Source organism: Alexandromys fortis, unplaced genomic scaffold, assembly GCF_014885135.2.
Source record: "Alexandromys fortis isolate MF-2015 unplaced genomic scaffold, M_Fortis_MF-2015_v1.1 scaffold_99, whole genome shotgun sequence".
Taxonomy (NCBI): Eukaryota; Metazoa; Chordata; class Mammalia; order Rodentia; family Cricetidae; genus Alexandromys; species Alexandromys fortis.
Window position 1 is genome coordinate 3,862,852 of NW_026067982.1, and position 12,150 is coordinate 3,875,001.

The 12,150-nt window shown below is 35.7% G+C and overlaps 1 protein-coding gene across 1 annotated transcript in view; it reads right to left on the bottom strand.

Moving 5' to 3' along the window:
- Fut8 (fucosyltransferase 8) overlaps positions 1 to 7,688 on the bottom strand; it is an 81,486-nt gene extending 73,798 nt beyond the window's left edge. Inside the window, exons 1-2 of the mRNA XM_050158626.1 lie at positions 7,560 to 7,688; positions 7,287 to 7,449 (exon numbers count right to left, since the gene is read on the bottom strand). The gene's annotated coding sequence lies outside the window, so the exon portion shown is untranslated. The remainder of the gene's footprint in view (positions 1 to 7,286; positions 7,450 to 7,559) is intronic.
- Between the last annotated feature and the right edge of the window lie 4,462 nt (positions 7,689 to 12,150).

Consider the following 12,150-nt stretch of genomic DNA (forward strand, 5'->3'; position numbering starts at 1 on the left):
CAACTCTCTACAGAATGACTACTGGAATAAGGCAGAAAGAAAAAAATTAAGGACTTCCTAGAATTCAATGAAAATGAATGTACAACATGCCCAAACAAGACACAAGAAAAACAGTGCTAAGAGGAAAGTTCATAGCACTAAATGCCTTCACAAAGAAACTGCACAGATATCATAGTAGGATTTTAACCCACACACTTGAAAGCTATAGAACAAAAAGCATACACACACCAGGAGAAGTAGATAGCAGAAAATAAACTGGAGACTGAAATCAATAAAACAGAAACAAAGAGAACAATACAAACAATCAATGAAACAAAGAATTTTTTCTTTGAGAAAAATCAACACGATGGACAAACCCTTATCCAAACTAACTAAAAGGCAGTGAGAAACATCCAAATTAACAAAATCAGGAACAAAAGGAGGGATATAACAACAGACATGGAGGAAATCAAAAATATTGTTAGCTCATATTTTAAAAGGCTGTACTCCACAAAATTAGGATATTTAAAAGAAATGGATAAATTTCTTGATAGATACCACATATCAAAAGAAAATCAAGATCAGATAAACAATTTAAATAGACCAATAACCTCTAAGGAAATAGAAGCAGTCATTAAAACTCTCCCAACCAAAAAAGCCCTGGGCCAGATAGTTTTGGTTAGAATTTCACCAGACTTTCAAGGAAGAGCTAATACCAATGCTCCTCAAATTATTCCACAAAATAAAAAAACATTGCTAAATTCATTTTATGAGGCCACAGTCATCCTGTCACCCGAACCACAAAAAGACTCAACAAAGAAAGAGAATTACAGACCAATTTCCCTCATGAACATTGATGCAAAAATACTCCATAAAATACTGGCAAATCAAATCCAAGAACACATTTAAAAAAAAAAAACCGTCCACTATGGTCAGGTATGCTTCATCGCAGAGATGCAGGGATGGTTCAACATATGAAAATTTGTCAATGCAATTCACCATATAAACAAACTGACACGATCATTTCATTAGATGCTGAAAAAGCCTTTGACAATCTAACACAGCTTCATGATAAAAGTCTTGGAGAGAGCAGGGATACAGGGAGATAATATAATAAAGGCAATAGCAAGCCAATAGCCAACATCAAATTAAAGAAAGAGAAATTCAAAGCAATTCCAGTAAAAACAAGAATAAGACAAGGCTGTTCAGTCTCTCCACATGTATTCAAAACAGTATTTGAAGTTCTAGCTAGAGAAATAAGACAACTAAAGGTGATTAAGGGGATACAAATTGGAAAGGAAGAAGTCAAAGTATCACTATTTGCAGATGATATGATAGTATAAATAAGCGACCCCAAAACTTCTACTGGAGAAACTCCTGCAGCTGGTAAACACCTTCAGTGAAGTAGCTGGAAACAAGATGAACTCAAAAAACAGACAAAAAACAGTAGCCCTCCTATATACAAATGACAAATGGGTTGAGAAATATACCTTCCTTCACAACAGCCCCAAATAATATCTCGGGTTAACCCTAACCAAGCAAGTAAAGTATGACAAGAACTTCAAGTCTTTTGGAGAAAGAAATTGAAGATATCAGAAGATTGATCAGTAGGATTAACATAGTAAAATGGTCACCTTACCAAAAGCAATTTGCAGATTCAATGCAATTCCCATCAAAAATTCCAACACAGTTCTTTACAGACCCTGAAAGAACAATGCTCAACTAAAACACTCCTGTACAACAAAAGAACTTCTGCAGGTATCGTCACCTCTGATTTCATGCTGTACTACAGAGCTATAGCAATAAAAACCATATAGCACTGGCATAAAAACAGACAGGTCAATCAATGGAATCAAATCAAAGACCCGGAAGAAAATCCGCACACCTATGAACGTCTGATGTTTGATTTAAAAAAAAAAAAAAAAGGCCAAATTATAAAATGGAAAAAAGAAAGCATCTTCAACAAATGGTGCTGGTCTATATAGAAGACTGCAAATAGATCCATATCTATAACCCTGCACAAAACTCAAGTCAAAGTAGATCAAAGACCTCAACATAAATCTTATAGAAGAAAAAGTGATCCTTGAATGCACTGCCACAGGAGACAACTTCCTGAACAGAAGACCAATAGCACAGGCACTAAGACTGACAATTAACAAATGGGTCCTTGTGAAACAAGTTTCTGTAAGGCAAAGGACATCATCAATAGGAGAAAAATGGCAGCCTACAGAATGGAAAAATATTTTTTGCCAACTTCACAGCTGACAGAGAATTAATATTCAAAATATATAAAGAACTCAGGAAACTAGACAACAAAGCAAATAATCCAATTTAAAAATGGGATGATCTAAACAGAGATTTCTCAAAAGAGGACTCTCAAATGGTTGAGAAACACTTAAAGAAAGTTCAACATCCCTAGCCATCAAAGAAATGCAAATCAATGAGACTGAGATTCCATCTTACACCAGGCAGGATGGCTAAGAGCAAAACCACAAGTGACAGCTTTTGCTGAAGAGAGGAACACTCAGCCATTGCTGGTGGAAGGGCAAATTTGTACAGGTACTTTGGAAATCAATATGGTGGTTTCTAAGAAAATTAGGAATCGATCTACCTCAAGATGCAGCTATACCACTACTGGACATATACCCAACGGATGCTCAATCATACCACAAGGTATACCTTACAACTAGCTCGATTATGTTTATAGCAGCATTTTTCGTAACAGCCAGAACTTGGAAACAACCTAGATGCCCCTCAATTGAAAATGACTAAAGAAAATGTGGTACATTTACACAATGGAGTATTACTCATTTGTTAAATAACATCATGAAATTTGCAAGCAAACGAATGGAACTTGAAAAAAGTCATCCTGAATGAGGTAACCCAGACCCCGGAAGACAAACACTGTCTCACTTATGTACTCACTTATAAATGGATATTAGATCTAAAGTACAGGAATACCAGGCTACGATCCACAGCCCCAGGGAGGCTAAGTAACAAGGAAGGCTCAAGGGAACACATGAATCACCCTGAGAAGGGAAAATAGAATACATTTCATGGATGAACAGGAAGTAGGTGGGGATAGAAACAGGGGGACAAGTGGGGGAGGAAATGACGAATTGGGGGTGATTTAGAGGTCAAGGTAGAAACCTAGTGCAAGGGAAACTCCGACAATCTACAAGGATGACCCTAGCTAAGACTCCTAGTACTAGGGGATACACAGCCTGAGCTGGCCATCTTCTATAACCAAGCAAGGCTTCCAGTAGAGGGATTGGGACACCAACCTCGTCACAAAACCTTTGACTTACAATTTGTCCTTGCCTGCAAGATGTACTAGGGTAAAGGTGATGCAGAAACTGTGGGAGTGGCCAACCAATGACTGGTCCAGTTTGAGACCCCTGCCATGACAGGAAGTCCATGCCTTACATACACTACCTGTGAGGTCCAGGAACCAGAGTCTGGATAGACCCAAGACCTATGATAAAACTAAACATGACCAGAAAAAAAAAAAAAACCCAAGTCAATGAAATAATTCCTAATGCTACTTTGTGATACTCATAGACCAGAGCCTAGCATAAGTGTCATCAGAGAGGCTTTATCCAGCAACTGATGGAAACAAATACAGAGATCCATAGCCAAGCATTAGGTTGAGTTTAAAGAAACCTGTGAAAGGGGGAAGGATTGTAGGAGCCAGAAGGGTCACAAAAAAACCCATAGAATTAGCCAGGGTCTAACGGGCTCACAGAGACTGATCCAATAATCATGGAGCCTGTAAGGGTCTAACCTAGGTCCTCTGCATATGTTATGGTTGTGTAGATTAGCATTCTTACGGGACTCCTAACAGTAGGATTGGGGGCTGTCTCTGACTCTTGCCTGCTTTGGGACCCTTTCCTCTTACTGGGCTGCCTTATCTTGCCTTAATATAAGGGGGTATGTGTAGTCTTACTACAACTTGATATGCCATGTTTGGTTGGTATATCTGAAAAGCCTGGTCATTTCTGAAGGGAAAAGGAGGAGTGGACCCGGGGGAGAGGAAAGGTGGAGGAGGGAGGAGAGAAACTGGAAGGAAATAAATGAGAGAAGATACATACATACATACGTACATATACCCCTCCTCGCTGTGCCNGAGAGAGAGAGAGAGAGAGAGAGAGAGATGAGAGAGCAAGGTATGGTGGTATAGGTCTATAATTCTAGGATCTGGGAGACTAATGCAGGAGAATCATGAGCTTGAGGACAATCTGAAGTACATAGTACATAGAATTGGTTTTCTCTGTTGCAAAGCAAATAAACAAATGAACAAAAACAGAGGGGATGAGGAGAGGAGGAGAGTGGTCAGGAAGGGAGGGAAGGGTTAGAGAAGAGAAAATAAATACTGGAGAAATTATAGAGAAAAGGGAAACTTGTAAAGTTCTTGGGAATCTAAATTGGTGAAAACAAAAATATAACTACGGAACATGTGACCAATCCCACTTGTGAGTAAATATCCAAATGAAATGAAATCTATATATTGAATTACACCAGCATTATTCCCAATAGCTAATCTAGCAACAATCTAAGTGTCACTTAACTGATGATTATATAAACGCACACACAATACAACATAAAAAAAAACATTAAAAGGAAAAGAAGAGAAGACATGATGTTGGGAAGAGGATATGTTAGGGAATACAGGGTAGAGGTAAGGGGTAGAAGATGAGAAATGGTGGATTGAGACGATCATTTAACATTATACAGATTATATATAAAATTGTCAATGTATTTTTTTAAAGGAAAAGAAATCATGCCATTTCTAGCATCATGAATAACTCTGTTGAATATTATACTAAGTGAAATGAGCCAGTGTGAGAAAAACAAATACTGTAATGTGTTTACTTACAGACAAAACTTCAACCTCATAAAAAGCATAGTGTGCCTAGGGTTAGAAAGTAGATGAAATTCGAAGATGTTGTCAATTGGTGCAAACATTGGGTTATGAAATGAAATAGGTTCTGGACATCTAATGTACGGGCATGGGTTAGCAATGCTTGACTGGTTTGTTTAAACTTGTAAGGCAGCACGTTATCAACACACACACACACACTAATGATGTGGTAAAGGATATGTTCACTCATTTAACTCTGGAAATCATTACACAATATGTATGCATTTTAAACAAATCATCAAAAATGTACAACTTGTATATTCACAATTTGGGTTTTGGCAGTTGGATCCAAGGCCATCCACATCTACTGATGCATTCTATCATTGAGCTACATCCAAAATCCATAATTTATCAGTAAATTATATGCCTCACTTAAAATCATGTAGAGTTTTTCCCTTGACTGTAGATTGAACAAAAAAGAGAGGTTCACAGAGAAATCTAAGCAAGATTTTGATACATTAACACTTCAAATGATTTTTCAGAAAAAAAAAAATCTGTTAGTTTAGAGACAACTTACATACCATAATTTGGACTCCTTCAAAAATAAAACAGATAACAAGTATACTATAAATTAAGAGGTAAATAAAAGACACTTAAAAAGACAGTGATTTTAGTGTATATAAGAATTCTTAGTGGTATTTTCTTTAATATTCTGTGACTCTACCAATGTTGGGGGGAGACACACACACATGGGGGAGGGGGGAGACAGAGACAGAGACAGTAAGGAAAATAAAGATGAAGCTCTATATGATATACAAAGCCCAGTGGAGGACACACAGAAGTCCACTTCAGTTCTTATACTTTAAGGATGTAAAAATGGTCAGTATGAGGATATTTTCTATATGATACAAATCCTTCCTGTATTCACTATTTTAAGATTACTTCTCTAATGTGTTGCCGTGTTTGCTCGTTATTTGTATTGTTACATTCTAATCTGCCTTCCTGGAATTAAATTACTATTCTGTGCTTTCTCCCAGATTCATTATGATTTCTACTTAAGACAATAAGAAATGACTTGTGTACTTGTACTTTGCATTTTGTTTTCAGTGAAATATCATTATTTAATATACACTAAATGGCAATGCCGGGACTTAATATAATTTTTTAAAAGTTCAACTGACAATAAAATATAATTGCAATTTACAGACATTTATCATAGGCTTGTTTATCGTATTCATTTTTAATTTATATACATAATTAGAAAAACATATGCACAATTATATTTACAAAATAATTTTAAATTATTTTCATTTAGAAAAGACCTGAGAATTAAATTCTCATCAAGTAATTTAAGTAAATTATTCTACTATTTCATCAGAAGACAATATTCAAATTTTGGTTTTATACCACATATCTACTTACATCAAATCATGTTTTAATCTACATTTTTCTATAAAGCTACAATAAACAAACTACAGAAACACAAAGGCCTGTTTAATAGAAGCTTGGAATAGAGAATCAGTTTTAGGGTAGAAGCCTATTAAGGATACAATTAGTCAACATTTGACCTAATGGTCTAAGTATGGCCTTACTGCAAGCTAGCACAAAAATTGAGGGGACTGCCTATTTTGGGGCCTAAAAAAAATCAACAGCCCTTTAAAGACATACTATCATATTTCTATAAATCAACAGTCCTAAAGCCATTCTAGTCCACTGAGATTCTGTATGTAATTTTACTTAAAATAGGAGATCAATACTTCAAAGTCACTGTCATAGTGTTGATGACGTTAATATATGTGACTCTCTAGTTTGTATGGCTTAATTCACTTCCTCTTCACAGCTGTAGCTTGTACTAACACAATCATTTTTCTTTCATTATTCACTAATAAGACAGTAATTCCCAGGAGAACCCTACTGAGAACACGGGTTTTTAACTATAATAAGCCAAAGGATGTTTCACCTTACTTAGAATGATTCTCATGTACATTTTATCTGTAGGACACTAACACCAAAATGTGTAAAGAGGAGAAACAACTTTAGATAGGCAGATACTAGGCAAACCTCTCTAGAAAATAAACAGAACAATTAGCAGGATACTCTCCTTTACCCAAACCTGCTAACCTTTCACTAGAAACCCCTCAAAGATACCATTTTTAAGTTTGTAACGTTTAGAAAATAGAAACATTATCTGCAGCTTCAGTGTGAATTCCAGCGCACTGTAACGTGAGCCCACACGCTCTGCTTCAAATGTCAACTGTTACAATGGACTCTGAGAGGAGACACTTTCACGTACCAATAACTGTCACCACTAGATATCAAATAATCTCCCACTCTTAAACACAGTACCACTGATCAATCAGTACATAAATTAGGCAAAGTCTCAATGCCTCATTCATAACTTATAATCTTTATGGAAGCTCAAAAGAAGCATCTAGGGACAAAGTACCTTTCATGATGTCCTAAATCCAAAAGAATTTCATCTGCATGTCTTTGGAGTTCATTTCCTTCTAAATTCTTTAATTTCTTCAATTCACTTTGTATAAAAAACCAGAGCTCTTTAGCTCCATTTTCAATCCTCCTTCTTAAGATTTCATGATCCTTTCCAAGACCTGCAAAGAATAGGAAGTAAGAATATTTCTAGCATTTGGTAAGAGGAATTTTCAATATTTGTGCAAAAGTCACTATATTAAAATGGAAAAGAATGTGCATAATCACATACCATTCCTGGCTTGTTTCTTATAATTTTCGATCTTTTCTTTGGCCTTAGCAAGCTGTTCTTCTAAAACACGGATTCTTCCTGTAGCTGTCCCCTGATCAATAGGGCCTTCTGGTATTCTGTAGTTCAGAGATAGAAACATGAACATTTGTCTTTAATATTACACCACAAAACATATGTATACTTTGCTATACCATGCTTATTAGTATCTCTACAGATTATCAAGCATACCAAAAAGAGTTACAGAGTGAATCTTTTCAGCTGTATAGGATTAATCCTAAAGACTGGCATGATAATGAACAAGACCAGAAATGAATTATGTAGTTGAGATAGAAGATCTTCTGAGAGCTAAGAAATCGTTAAAGCTGTTTCCTAAAATCTTTCTCCTTATTTGAGGTGTCACTTTTGGTGACAAAATGATCAGTTTTGTAGTAGTGATAAAATTAACAAAGATATAAGAGGAGGTGAAGTGACGTAAGGAGAGTAACAATGAAAAGGTCTCTACAGATACATTAAATATCAAATAAAGCAATTCTGCATTAATCTCAGTGTCAGGTTATATGACTGTTTCAACTTGTGAATTCATAACTAGCAACAGTTTTATAGAGAAGTGAAAGACAAGACAGAAGAGAAATCCAGTAAAAAATATAGAAATTGTCTCCTTTATTTCTGTCTGAAACAAACAAACAAACAAATAAACATTCAGTAATATAAACTGTTGAAAAAGAACACATGAACTCCAGGATCTTTTACTTATATTATCGACCTGTTGGTTCTACTTCTTTCCAAATCTAACTAATTTCTAATATGTTTGTTTTTATGTGACCTTTACCAGTACTCTGCACTCCATTTTGGCTTAAATCTATAAATAAAACTTGGTGGTAGGCTAAACAGTAATCTTCCAGAGATATTTGCATCTTAATTTCTAAAATTTATGAATATTACTTTATATGGCAAAAGAAAACCTGGAATGTGTGATTAAGGATCTTGAGACTGGGAGACTGCCCAGGGTGATCTAGGTGGGTGGTAAAGATAATCACGAGTAGACACAGAAGAGAGAGCCATAGGGAGACTCTGCTAAAGATAAAAAGGGGTACATAACTGTTTGCATTTAAGATGCAGGAAAGACCTAGGAGTGAGAAATGCATCCTTTGAAAACTGGAAAAGTAAATGTTTTTCTCTTAGAGCTTCCCTATGAAATACAGACTTTAAACACTCTGGGTCCAGCCCAGAGGAAATCATTTCTGACTTCTGACTTCCAACACGATAACAGGAAAAAAAAAAATGCCTGTTCTTTAAAGATAGCAACTTTCTGGTGTTTATCATCACACCCATAGGAAACACCACATATTCTTTTGCAAAACTGTGAATATTAAATAATGGATTGCTTCTTATTTCAAAATCTAATTATAAAGAACGAAACATCTATTCTTATCATCACTGCCTTTTGTAGGAACTTAATTTCTAAGTTACATGTGGTGGAACCTAAACTGAGACAGTAATACAATCCTTTATACAAATGAGATGAAACAGGTATTTTACAGCTTTTTAAACATTTTGTAGAACTGATGAGGTCAAATTAACTATTAATTACCTACAGTACTTCAGAATATGTGTTTAGTGCTGAAGTTACTGTTTTATCTATACTAAAGTATAGATATCTACTAAAGTAACTAGAACTGTGCACGAAACTGTATGCAACAAACAGGAGAATTAAAATAACCATCTTCCATACATTTGTCTAAAATTATAGAACATCAATGAAAAAGCTTTCATTTGTATGTGCACAAAGTGAACAATAATAAAATGAAAGTAAGTGTAAAATTGGCTAATTTATAAGCACTTAAATATGCATATACATAAACAAGCTTTGCACTGATTCATAATTTTTAAAATCTGACCCCTAATCTCTTTCAAAATTAGATGGTTAATTTCTTAGAAACCGTGTAAAAGAACAAACAAAAATCCTTCTACCCCTTGGGATTTATTATGGAGGCACTGTGCCATGGACAGGGATGTTTGTGATCAGAATACAATGATCAGAAATATTCAAACAACAGAAAGATTATCTCTGAGCTCTCCCTATCTTGTTTCTTCCTATACTGCTGGAATAATACCAGGAACAAAATAGACATTTAAAAAATATAACATGCACTCTTTTTAGCAGATTTTCATCAAGTACTAAATCCAATCTAATTATAATAAAATAGATTGGAAGTAGTGATTTACATCTCATTATTATATATAATTATATAATTCAACTGTGAATACACTGTATATAAAGAAAAATAAAAAAGAAAGCACAAGGACTGTTCCTCTAAAACACCATCTATAAATGTCTATCCATATGAATAGTCTCTTTTCTTTAATCTTGAGAATAGAATGTGCTCCTATCACATTTAATATAAAAAAGACACACAGGACTTCTACTTCCTACCATGGTAACATTAAAAGAAAATAGATTTATTATCATGTCTGAAATTAATCAAAACCCAAACCACATATAATAATATATGAATATATATTCATACACACATAAGTATATTGGGCAACAAAATTAACTGGTTTCCAAGAGGAAAAAAGCCACGATGAGCCCTGCAACTGCTCCAACTTACACCTCAACAGAACTTCCACAACAAAACGCAGAGAAGGGACATGTTGGTGGACCCTAGTATAGCCCCTAAGATGAACAGGAGCTAGAGTATAAAACTAAGGCACACGGAGTTCAAATAATAGAATTAAAGGAGAATTGCACACTGAATCCCAGAGAGCTGCAGAAGCAACACTTGAGAATTAGCATAATACCAAAAACACACAGAAAAAAATGTGCTGAATAAGGAAATTACTCAAGATTAGGGAAGGAACTCTCCAAAAAGATTAGAGCAAGTACCTGGCCTTTAATACAGAGATGCATGGAGCACTGGGGATAAAGCTCAGAAGAATTTGGGATCAGCAGTGGGAAAAGTAGTCAAGACTAAATAAACACAGTCATTTTATATAAGCAAGATCAGAAGGATTCAACTACTTTCAAGTAACTAAACTTCAGGAGAAAGCTTAAGAATACTTGACTCAACCCTCATGGCCTGAGCCTGTCTTCCCAACTATGACAAGAGAGCCCTGGTCTACTCAAAGTAACTGTCTCAAAAAAATAATAAAATAAAAAATAAAAAGATGGCTGTGTCTATTCCAGTGGTAAACTTGGCTAGGACATGCAAGGTACTCAGTTCAGTCCCCAGTACTACAAAAAGGGGAAGGGAGACTGAAAAATATATGTGTACGACCATCTGTAATCAGAATATGAGAAAAATCCATTAATAAAACACACTCAACATACAAAACACAGTTAGTATCACTACTTTATAGTTCAAAAGATAAAGACTTGAGGCTAGAAGTGTACATCAGTGGCATCTGCGAGCCTTAGATTTGAGCCCTATAACTGAAACACACACTCACACATGCAACCAAGATAAAGAGAGCCAGTAAAAGAGATACAAAAGGGACACTATAAGGACCAGAACAATGGTTAGTTAAGAACATTACTGCTATTGCAAAGGACATGGGTTTAATTCCTAACACTCACCTGGCAGCTCACAACAGTGTATAGCACCAGATCCAGAAAATCTAACACCCTCTTCTAACCTCTCAGGGCACCAGGGCACAGACATACAAGAAGACAAAGTACACACATGAGAAAACATAAAAATATATTTAAAAATATAAAGACCATAGTTGAATTTACAGAGATGAAAATGCTAGAAATAAAAAACATAATTGAGGCCAGCCTGGTCTACAGGGTGAGTTCCTGGTACCTCATTCTTTTACTATTTTTTTAAATATTTATTTATTTATTATGGATACAATATTCTGTTTGCATATATGCCTGCTAGAAGAGGACACCAGACCTCATTACAGATGGTTGTGAGCCACCATGTGGTTGCTGGGAATCGAACTCAGGTCCTTTGGAAGAGAACGCAATGCTTTGTCCATCAATATAAGTTTCTGTGTAAGGCAGAGATAACTCCAGCTAATCTAACTTTGTTGCTATATATGCCATGTAATCGCCTGAGTGTATAATAAGAAGAGGCCTGTGATCTGATCTGCTGCCAACTTCTCTAGCAAAATCTTGTTGACCTTTTTAAATTTACTGTTTTGATTATCTTGTTCCTGAGTAAGTACAGGGACAGATGTTTCAAGAATAGCCTTTAGAAAGAGACCCCTGGCTTACTTTTTATTTTTAGATTGATTTATTTATTATCTATACAATGTTTTGCCTGTATGTCTGCCTGCAGGCCAGAAGAGGGCACAAGAACTCATTACCACCATGTGGTTGCTGGGAATAGAACTGAGGGCCCCAGAAAGAACAGCCAGTGCTCTTAACCACTGGGCGATCTCTCCAGTCCAGACCCCTGGTTTCTTTATATGTATCACAACATCCAAGAAAACCTTCAAGTAGATGAGAGTATCTCCCCTAAAAGTGGGAGGGGTAGTATGCTCAGGACTTTCCTAGGAAAGATTAGAAGCAGCACTCCTGGGAGAAAGCATAAATGATTCATAAGAAATTTCCCATCAACCCAACATCCCCAAATTGTACAAA